The following is an 11,987-nucleotide window of genomic DNA, read 5'->3' as shown; positions in this document are numbered from 1 at the left end:
ACTGGGACGGGAATCAAAAATTGCAGCAGTTAGTGCTAAAAAGACATTTGTTCTCTTAACAGTGCAGAGGTCATTCTTAGAGAGCAAATAAACAGGCACAGCAGGAGATACCTACAAAGACATAATATCTGGAAATCAGATTGATTTAGGCTACTCTTGATCACCTGCAGGCACCCCAATTATCTAGAATTACTATCCCAATTAAACACCTGTCTTTACAGATGCCTGTTACTAGGCTCGATTTGATAAGATGGGAAAATCCCAATTAAGAGATCTTCCTAATTAAGTATACTTTGTGTAGAGCAGCCTGATTGTTCCAAAAATATCTTTCTTTCTGTCCTACTTCAATAGCATTTTTATCCATTACTTATCATATTTTTCCACTTAAGTAATTATGTAATATTTTTATTATATTTTATCACAGTAAAGAAAAAAAAAAAAACACTTGGTAGAAATTGTCCAAGTATGGCAAAATTCTTTTCTCTTACTAAATGCAGTATATATAAGCTAAATGCAGTATATATAAAATTTTATTTTCTAGTAATATTTGTTGTAATTTATTTTGGATTTTCTATACAATACTTGAATTTGCATTTACATTTTAAACCTCTTAAAAATCATAGGTAGCCATCATATTTTGTGTAACTTCTGTGAAGCTAATGCAATATTGTTCATCTGGTATGATTTATTCTTGTTCTATTTTACAACTCATTAAAGCTGGTTAAATAAAATGGTTAAAATGAGATTTTCAAATTAAAATCCACAGAGTTCTAATTATTCAGAAGTTCTAATTATTCACACATTGCTAACTAGAATGAAACATGTCATTGGGAGGGAATGAAATTGTACAAAGCCTTGTCTCCAAGCCTCTCACACTTATTGTATCAATAGAAACATAATTATTATTTGACTTATTTGAATGAGTTTTAGAAGAAAAGTTCAGAAGAAGTGAGTGTAAGTATATTATGTATTTAGTGTTACAAAACAAATCTCAAAATGAGTTGGCTTAAAACACCAAGAATCATGTATTGTCTTATACAGTCTCTGTGGGTATGGAGTTTCAGTGTTGGTTGATTGGGAGGTTCTGGCTAGGGGGTCACCACAAGATTGTAGTAGGTATCAACTGGACTTCAGTCTTCTTACATCATACATACATTTGTAGAATTAATTTCCACAGAAGTCATACAAAAGTAACTTCATCTACATGGGAAGTTGGTGCTGGTGGTTGTCTAGGAGCCTTACTTCTATATGTGGACCTCTTTATGGGGCTAATTAAGTGTCGTCTCAGCATGGAAACTAGCAAACATCAGAGCAAGAGATTCAAGCAACCAAACTGGAAGTTGTAACACTTGAATGACCTAAACACAATATTTCACTGGTCATGCAGGGACAGTCAGCCCTGGTGCAGAGTAGGAGAAAACTACATAATATTGTCACTAGGAGGCAATCGTTATTGTGACCATAATGGAGGTAAATAGCTTAGTGCTCGCTAGCCCAAATTCTTTGGCCAAATTTTCAAGGTTCAACTTTCAATTCTGCTGTTAACTATGTGGCTTTAGGTAACATCCTTAACCTTTATCTTCCAATTTTGCCACATTTAAAGTAGATATTACTGTATTATTTACTTCATAATATTTATGAAAATTTAATAAGTGAATATTTGAAAAGTATTTTCAAAAGAGACTGAGAAAAGAGTGAGTTTTCTATATATGCTTGCTACTTCTATTTTTATTTTTACAGTGATATCAGGAGAAAGCAATTTTATGTGCTTTTTAGAGGCTAAAGCATAAAACTTGCCTGGAATCTCACATTTGTATACTGTTGGCCATCAACATAATTGTTTATTGAGTGTAAATGAGCGAGCAAATACATTTTCTATGATTAATAAAAGAAAAAAATAGTGAAATAAATGATCTGATGAAGGGACACATTTTTATGGAGAGATAATCGAAGAATAATGAAAATTAAAATTCACAATATTATCCCTACTTTACCAATCTTGTATATTTGGCAAGAAATAACAGACTGTATTTAGGAAAATAATTATGTTATACAATCAATATGATATTTTTCATCACCAACTTATTCATCACTACCCTTGGAGTTCAACATATACTACATATCAGAAAATAATTCTATGAATCAGTTAATATAGTCAAACAGGTCTGAGAATAATTGAAAATATAAAATCAAAATTTAAAAATAAACCAAAATCAAAGCACAAGACTATGGTTAAGTTTAACACTCAGTTTTGAATTTGAGGTGAGGAGAGAGGGGATGGCAAAATTGGAAATAATTTCCTGCTCATGCCTGAGATCATTTTCTGACAAAATGAAAATAGGCTATAAACTAAAAATAGTCTCTATCGTTTATGCTAAGTGTACATGCCTGCCAAGAATAACAACATTAAATGAAATATTTCTTGAAATAGGACCCACTGTCATCACTCTCCTTTGCTATTAATCTTAATTCGCTGATGAATTGGCTTAGCAAGAGCCATATATTTTCATAAATTTGATTAGCAATAGGAAAAATTTAGAAAAATGTTTAACAAGCCAATATAAAACTGTAACTCATAAAAATATATGGGAGTATTTAAAACAGAAATACTGAATGAGAGTAAAATTTGCATTCATTTGCAATTCATAAGTTGGTAGTACCAATGAGTCCAGTAAAACTGAATTTCTTGTTCCAACCGTAATCAGCTATCTTTTTACATCAACAAATTTTGTATCTTAACATTCATCACAGAATGAAGAAACCCCTTTACCCCCTTTTCTGAATTATACTCACCTTCTGTAAATTATATCATTTACTGATAAAATGATTGCAAGTGTACCAAGTACTTTGTTCAAATAATTAAAAGAAACCCAGAGGAACAACAGTGAAAACGACAACACATGTACACACATGCACACGTATACACAATCCACTTATCTGTACTTCCTCCTTGTTTATAGACTGGTCAATGCTTAAGACTTAGCTGACTATATAAAAAGTGGCTTAGGTACCATGTTCTTCCAAAGACACATTATAGCCACACTCACATTAATTTGCCTTTTCCTCTTTTCCTATTTTCTTCAACTTCCCCACCATCCCTGAGTATTTTTCAACATGCAACTAGGTTTTCAGTAACTTAAGGTTTGTGTTTTCTAATATGTAAGCACAGGTCTTCATTCACAGAAGTTAGTCAATAAGTATTTATAGAATGGATAGATGTTGGGTTTGATAAAATAATGACTCCATTAACATTGCCATCTGGAATCAAGAAGTATAGTGCATGATCTGCACTGATGAATAAATTAATACATATCAACTTTAATACATCTTTTCAATAGTGCTTCTTCTTCTGAAAATATATTTTAATGGAAAAACTGTCATGCCCTATCACTTATAAAAATTCATTTTTTCCTGTCAGTCATTCAATTGGTTTTAATTTAATTAGATCATAAAATATTATAATAAAAACACTATGGAATAAGATAAAAATAAAATGGAAATAATTATTCAGTGAAGAATACTTCTTTTTTCAAAAGTATTTGCAAAAATATCACATTGGTAAGATGCAACAGTTAATGTCATATTACATATGCTTAATGATAACTGAAATAAAATGTTAGAATATATAGCTGTATTCTGGATTATAACAAAATTTCATAGAGCATAAGTCACTATGTATTGCTTTAACTGCTAGATTATTGGGAATCAAGGTGTTATCTCAAATCTAATCAAGTCGTTTAAAAATATATCATGTATTCTTATTTTGGCTCACAATCAACATTTTATTACATGTCACGAAGCAAGTCTGCAGAATGTATCTCACAAAACAATCTTATGCTGTGATCATTGTTTATCAAAGAAGTAACACAGACTTTTGCTTTATGCTGAACACTCCTGCTTCCGTATGTATGTTACATACATATAATATATATGTGCATATGTATGTATATGATATTTATAAACATATGTATATAAATATGTATAATATAAAATAGTTTAAATGGCATAGATTACATTTCTCATGTTCCTGGTACTGATAAAATATAAGTGAATTAAACATGCATCAGAAGCAATGATCCTTGTCATGAAATATTACACAGTAAAATTGGAAAAAAATAGAAAATAGGAATATATTTAAAGATTTTCAAAGTTAGCAGAGTACTTAGTAGTTATTTAGCTATGGCAAACCCTTGGTTAGATTTATACCTGAAATAGGAATATTTTTTGAAATTTATTGAATGTTGAATTCTGACTTTCCGATCAAGATTTCCAATGTATATGTCAATGTGGTTATAAATAATTGATTTTTTTTAATATAGGATAGCTTAAAGGGAGTTCCAGTTGAAATATTATAAAGGTAGGAATTAAAATATGCAGGAACAAATTAATAATGATGTAAAGCATCAAATGAAAGAAGTAACACTTACCATGACAAAAATGCAAAGAAGTGTTTGAGTCCAGAAACTAATTACAAAATAAAGGAGTCCCTGATGAAAAGAGTGGAAAAGAAATAGTTTGAGCATAAGCATAAAATGAAATATTATATAAAGACATACACCTAGGTATGTGTTGCTAACTTTTCTGAATACCAATTATAAACCCATGAAAACCAAAAAACAATCCAGATTTCAAGAACAGGTCAATACCAATGGAAACATAACCAAACAGGCATTATATTTTTTTCTTATACATTATAAGCTAGAAAAGGGAAGACTATTTTTTAAAAGGTTGTATCAAATTCTTTTTACTCAGTAATAGGCTATCTATAGTAGGAAAAAGTACAGTATACCACCATCGCTCATGAATCAGCAAAATCAAAACTTGCTGGATGTTAAAAATTTCAAAGATATAACATATATTTGAGAGAAATACTTATATAATTGATAAGCTCCATGAAAATCATATTGGAACTATATAATAATTATATTCAGCACTTATTATGTATATTTTACCAAGCACTGTTCTGTCTTTTGCATATAATACGTATTTCATTTCTTACAAGAATTATATGGACAAAATAGTATTACTAATTTCCAAATGAGGATAACAAAGCTTAAGAAATCAAATACCTATGTAGGACACAGGAACACAGGATGTAATATAGTTTTTAAGCCATTCACTTTGCCTTTAGAGGCTGAGGCTTTCACCACAGTTCAGTAAAGTCTGCCAACATTCAAACAGACATGCCAATGTAGATTGCATTGAGAAAAAATAGGAGTAGTCAATGAATCTAGGAATATTTTTACTGATAATCTAATCATGATAAAGTATCTTATAGTCTAATATAAGAAAATAACTATTTTCTTACATTAAATAGATGTATAATAAGGGAGAGGAAGGAAAAAGAAACTATAGCCTGGCACCGTAGTTATTAAATAAAACTATTGAATTTTATTTGCAAATTAAGTATGAGTGTTATAAGAATAAAACCATAAACAAGCATCTTGGTAGATAAAGGTACACATTGATATTTAAGTATAAGTAATATATACATAAACTTTTAAAGGTAGGCATTAATTAAATAAATATAATAGATGCACAATGCAAATAACTGCCATTAAAAAAATCAGTTGGTCATCCCAGTTAGGACAAATAAGTTGAATCACTTTAGTAAAAACAGAGAGAACATACTGTGCCAGTCATTGTTCTAAGCATTTTACATGCATTAAACTACTAGAGATCCACAATTAATTCATAAGTTGATTCTATTGTTATATCTGCCTTGCGAATGGGTCAACTGAGGCCAATAAAGGTTATGTAGTCTGCCCATCTTGAGAGAAAATGAATCATAAATCCACTTCTTTAGTGAGCATTCCTAATGCCTCTCAATTAGTAGACAAATATTTTAGAAATGTATTGTTTTAAACAACTGCATTCAAATAAATATCTTCATAAAACAAAGAAAAGCACCAACTTTAAAAGTTAGTCATATTTTGATTAAACTAAAATTGAAAACATTCAGTTATTAAAAGGTACCATTCCCCATCTTATAAAATAATATATAAGAAATGGAGACGCTGTATACTCAGTAGAAGTTCAAAGCCAAGAATACTCATTCGAGGGCTAAGCTTAAGAAAGGGAAAATGAAGTCAAAAAGTACAAAAAGAGGAAAGGATGTGCATAGCAAGTGGGAACCTATTTTACAGGGAGAAACTGACAGCTTCAATCTGCTGTGTATTCCAGGAAGGTTATTTGTAAGTGACATAATACATAGCAACTAAATCCAGGATTGCCCCCCCCACTGAAAAAAAAGTTTTTCAAACTGGCACAAAAATGGGAATAAGAAGGGTGGCTATTACCCTTCTATTAGATATGTCTCTTTATCTCAACCTAGTTCCTCTAAACATAACTAACACAATTTGGAATTTCTCCTTAACTGAAATTAACTTTAGTAGTATAAAAATTCCAAAAACCTCAAGGATTAATTAATTCAAGGGGAAAAAAACCTTTGCATATGACTAAACACTTTCTGCGCAGAGAAAGAAGCAGCACAAGACAGATGAGAAATTTATGGATTCACCATTGTCAAAAGCCAAAGCTCTTCCTTAGCTCCAGGAATATCTTTGTACTTTATTCTGGACCAAAAACAAACAGACAAACAAAAAGACCCCCAAAAAACTAAAAACCAAGCTAGCAAACAAACAAAACGAGCTCATCTTGACAAATGGTATTCCCCATTTCTTGCAAATATTGATGCAAAAGAGATAGCTGCTTCAGCTTAGGATGTAGAAATTCTCAATGGAGATTACTTAATGGGTCCTGGATATTCTTCTGGAGTAATAAAAAAGTTTTGAAACTAGAGATACATGGTGATTGTATAACACTATGAATGTGCAACATGCCACTGAATTGTCCACTTTAAGTTGGTTCATGGTATGTTATGTGAATTTCATCTCAGTTAAAAAATCCAAGGTGGTAAAAAAAAGAGAGTAAGTGGTTATCATTTCATTCCCCTTAAAATTTCAGTGATAAATTAACAGTAAAATATGAATATGTATGATTTTGTTTAAATGAATATGCTTTATAAAATATATCATCTTTAACAGAGAAATACACAATTCCTTATTATCCTTGCTTGAGAAGTCAATCCAGTCATTTTGCCCTATCCAGTATTTTGAATAAGAGGTATTATACTTTCAAAAATCTAATCTATGAGGTCAAAAGTAGAAAAGAAAATACACTCTAATAAAAATTGCCTTTCTATTTCTGCTTCTGAGGCTCTTTAATCATTCCATGTGTATTGTTGCTGGACTTAACAATCATCTTTTGTGGGCAAAAAAGCTCTAATTAGCTCCATGTCAAGCACTGAGCTGACAGGCAAATATTCTAAAAAGGGTTCTAAATCAGCACTAATTTAAATCACCTCTACTATCAAAGGCTTTCTTTTGCAGATCTGGAAAGTTTATATAAGTTTTCCTACTGGACTATTTAAATGAAAATCTTTCTTCTGGACAGTGTATGCTAAGACTACTAGCAGACAGGGGCAAATAGTACACTGAAGGTTTTGCAAAAGCATATTTGTATATGAATTTTAATATATATATTATACTTACTTGGAGAGATAATAATCTAAAGCTTTTGAATGAACATGAAGATTTCAAATATGGTGAAAAAATTAGGTAAATCAACTTGTGCATTCCAGTATGTTCTCAAAGGAATCGGGAATTTATTCAATAGCTCTCTGATTATAATCCAAGTAACTTGAAACATCTTTCTGTCATACAAACTCACTCATATAGGGACAATTAAGTATTTAATTACCAGAAGCTTTAAACAAATTTTATATTAATGACATTCATAACTTTGAAAATATTTTCTATGGAGAATCTGAAAAATAACTATTATGTATATAGACATCTTTGATATCCATATATGTTCTGTTTGGTTGGAGCATTTAACCATTTACATTTAAGGTAGTTTTCAACATGTATATTCCTATTACCATTTTCTTAATTGTTTTGGGTTTGTTATTGTAATTTTTTTCCTTCTCTTTTGTTTCCTGCCTAGAGAAATTCCTTTAGCATTTGTTGTAGAGCTGGTTTTGTGGTGCTGAATTCTCTTAGGTTTTGCTTGTCTGTAAAGATTTTAATTTCTCCACCGAATCTGAATGTGATCCTTGCTGGGTAGAGTAATCTTCGTTGTAGGTTTTTCCCTTTCATCACTTTAAATATGTCCTGCTACTCCATTCTGGCTTACAGAGTTTCTGCTGAAAGATCAGCTGTTAAACTTATGGGGACTCCCTTGTGTGTTAATTGTTGCTTTTCCCTTCCTGCTTTTAATATTTTTTATTTGTATTTAATTTTTAATAGTGTGATTGATATGTGTCTTGGCCTGTTTCTCCTTGGATTTATCCTGTATGGGACTCTTTGAGCTTCCTGGACTTGATTGACTATTTCCTTACCCATATTAGGGAAGTTTTCAACTATAATTCTTCAAATATTTTCTTAGTCCCTTTTTTTTTTCTCTTCTTCTTCTGGGACCCCTATAATTCGAATGTTGGTGCATTTAATGTTGTCCCAGAGGTCTCTGAGATTGTCTTTTATTCTTTTCATTCTGTTTCCTTTATTCTGCTCTATGGTAGTTATTTCCACTATTTTATCTTCCAGGTCACTTATCCATTTTTCTTCCTCAGTTATTCTGCTACTGATTCCTTCTAGAGAATTTTTAATCTCATATCTCGTGTTGATCATCATTGTTTGTTTGCTCTTTAGTTCTTCTAGTTCCTTGTTAAACGTTTCTTATATTTTCTCCATTCTATTTCCAAGATTTTGGATCACATTTACTATAATTACTCTGAATTCTTTTTCAGGTAGACTGCCTATTTCCTCTTCATTAGTTTGGTCTTGTGGGTTTTTATCTTGCTCCTTCATCTACTGCTTATTTCTCTGTTTTCTCATTTTGCTTAACTTACTGTGTTTGGGGTCTCTTTCTTTCAGGCTGCAGGTTCATAGTTCCCATCGTTTTTGTGTCTGCCCCCAGTGGGTAAGGTTGCTTCGGTGGCTTGTGTAGGCTTTCTGATGGAGGGCACTAGTGCCTGTGTTCTAGTGGATGATGCTGGATCTTGTCTTTCTGGTGGACAGGACCGTGTCCAGTGGTGTTTTGGGGTGTCTGTGACCTTATTATGATTTTTTTTTTTTTTTTTTTTTTTTTGCGGTACGCGGGCCTCTCACTGTTGTGGCCTCTCCTGTTGTGGAGCACAGGCTCCGGACGTGCAGGCTCAGTGGCCATGGTTCACAGGCCTAGCCACTCCATGGCATGTGGGAACTTCCCGGACCAGGGCATGAACCCGTGTCCCCTGCATCGGCAGGCGGACTCTCAACCACTGCGCCACCAGGGAAGCCCAGCCTTATGATTTTAGGCAGACCTTCTGCTAATGGGTGGGTTTGTATTTCTGTCTTGCTAGTTGTTTGGCATAGGGTGTCCAGCACTGCAGCTTGCTGCTCGTTGAGTGGACCTGGGTCTTAGCACTGAGATGGAGAGCTCTGGGGGAGCTTTCGCCATTTGATATTATGTGGAACCGGAGAACTCTGGTGGACCATTGTCCTGAAATCGGCTCTCCCACCTCAGAGGCTCAGTCCTGACACCCGGCCACAGCACCAAGACCCTGTCAGCCACACAGCTCAGAAGAAAAGGGAGAAAAAAAGGAAGGAAAGAAAGAATGAAAAATAAAATAGTTATTAAAATAGAAAAAATTATTAAAAATAAAAAAGTTAAAAAGTAAAAAAGAAAAAGAAAGAAGAGAACAATTAAACCAAAAAACAAATCCTCCAATGATAACAAGCACTAAAATCTATACTAAAAACTAAAAAAAAACATAAAACAAAAAACGGACAGTCAGAACCCTAGGAAAAATGGCAAAAGCAAAGCTATACAGACAAATGACACAACGAAGCATACACACTCACAAAAAGAGAAAAAGGAAAAAATAGAAAAAATATGTATATATATATAAAAATAATAAAAGAGAGCAACCAAATAAATAAACAAATCTAAGAATGATAATAAGCTCTAAATACTAAACTAAGATAAACATAAAACCAGAAACAAATTCAATGCAGAAAGCTAACCCCAAGTCTACAGTTTCTCCCAAAGTCCACTGCCTCAATTTTGGAATGATTTGTTGTCTATTCAGATATTCCACAGCTGCAGTGTACATCAAGTTGATTGTGGAGATTTAATCTGCTGCTCCTGAGGCTACTGGGAGAAATTTCCCTTTCTTTTCTTTGTTTGCACAGCTCCTGGGGTTCAGCTTTGGATTTGGCCCTGCCTCTGTGTGTAGGTCGCCTGAGGGTGTCTTTTGGGAAGTCTGAGGTCTTCTGCCAGCATTCAGTATGTGTTCTTTAGGAGTTGTTCCACATGTAGATGTAGTTTTGATATATTTGTGTGGAGGAAGGTGATCTCCACTTCTTACTCCTCTGCCATCTTGAAGGCACCCCATCAACTTGATCTTTATAATCAGAAAATCCTCTTGTTCTTGCAAAAATAGATCTCACTAACTTACTACAATGCAACCAATTATTGTTGGACAGTGGTTTTAAAGTAGTCTTGAATTTTGGAGGCAATGGTTATATCCAAATAGCTTGGGCATTTTCTCAATCATACAAAATAGCTACCATAATCCAGTGTTTAATTTTAATTGGTGGCAGAATAAGCTATTCTGTTTGATGCATATGGATCACTTAAGTTAATATACCTGAAGCATTTGTGGCAGATTGGAATAATATAAGGTAACTTTAGCTTTTCTTGGGCAGAATATCATAGAAGAAGGTTCTTGGCTTTTGATGTAAACTTTTACTTTATTCAGCAAATAACTGTTCTTTTGAGAAATAGTGACTTATATAGGACTCAGATCCTATAAATATTAAATGACACAACATGAGATATCAGTTGACCATGAAACATGTTTGCCATTAAGAACTTGGTGTTAATTGAACTGAAAAACAGAAAAACAATACACCAAGTTCTTGACTAGCTATTATGAATACAAAAATAATAATACCAAAATGTACCATCAAAGACCTCAAAATATAATGGGATAAAATGCAATTTGGCTTTTTCTGTAGTCAGTAATACCTAGAAGTAAAATAAACTATGTTTTTCTTAATGCAGAAGACAATATTGCTTGAAATTACCTTAAGTGACTGTAGTACATTTCATATTCTTTCCCTTAAAAAACAATGATACATAAATATATCAGAGACAAAATCTCAGCCTTGTGTTCTTTCAAAATAAAACCACAACCTATTTTGGCAAGAATGTTAGATGGAGTTTCCAAGGAGAAATGTTAATGTATTCAAATATATTCAGTTATATCCTAATAGCAGCATATTTATCTATATCAATAAGCAGATTCTTTCAAATAACAGAATTCCTTATTTTAGCTAATTGGTTTGATTCAATTTGCCACTATGTAAATCAATCTTGTTTAAATTTTATATTCTACTTTTAACATAACAGTCCAAAATTTGTACCACACGGAATATCGACTGAACTTGGAGTTTTATGCCCTAAACTTGGTATATTTAATAAGTTTGCAAAATAGTGAATGTACCAAATAAGAGGAGGAAATAAACATTATTTTCATCAGACAGTCTTGTTTGACTTCTATGTCTTTCTATGTGCCAGGATTTCTTATGGTTTGTCATATTTTATTAGCCTCAGACATGCAATTATACTTTCTCTTCTTTATCATTATTATCATTTATAGCTTTACTTGCCTCTGTGTGAATCTTGACAGCTTGTTATATTTGTGAACATTCATTCACAGTACCTTATTTCTTTTCTTCAAGAAAGCCTTTACTTTTAAGTTTAGAAGAGCACACCAATTTAACAGATAAATAATGAATGCTAATTTTTGGTATCAAGAATGCTTTTAAGTTTTTACTCTAAAATCCAGTAGGGAAAAATCCCCAGCATATACTGATTGACTCTGCCTGTAATTTGGACCTCAATACAGAATCATGATTTTCCTTATAAACTGTCTTAAA

General features: G+C 32.4%; 1 long non-coding RNA gene across 1 annotated transcript in view; it reads right to left on the bottom strand.

The window, feature by feature from the left end:
• Positions 1 to 4,427: 4,427 nt before the first annotated feature.
• The window catches only part of LOC132413949 (uncharacterized), a 160,248-nt gene continuing 152,688 nt past the window's right edge, over positions 4,428 to 11,987 (bottom strand). The window contains exon 4 of the long non-coding RNA XR_009516851.1: positions 4,428 to 4,487. This is a non-coding gene — a long non-coding RNA (uncharacterized lncRNA). The remainder of the gene's footprint in view (positions 4,488 to 11,987) is intronic.

Source organism: Delphinus delphis, chromosome 18 (assembly GCF_949987515.2).
Source record: "Delphinus delphis chromosome 18, mDelDel1.2, whole genome shotgun sequence".
NCBI classification, from domain to species: domain Eukaryota; kingdom Metazoa; phylum Chordata; class Mammalia; order Artiodactyla; family Delphinidae; genus Delphinus; species Delphinus delphis.
Note: the sequence above shows the minus strand (reverse complement) of the source record. Positions and strands in the feature narration are given on the sequence as shown.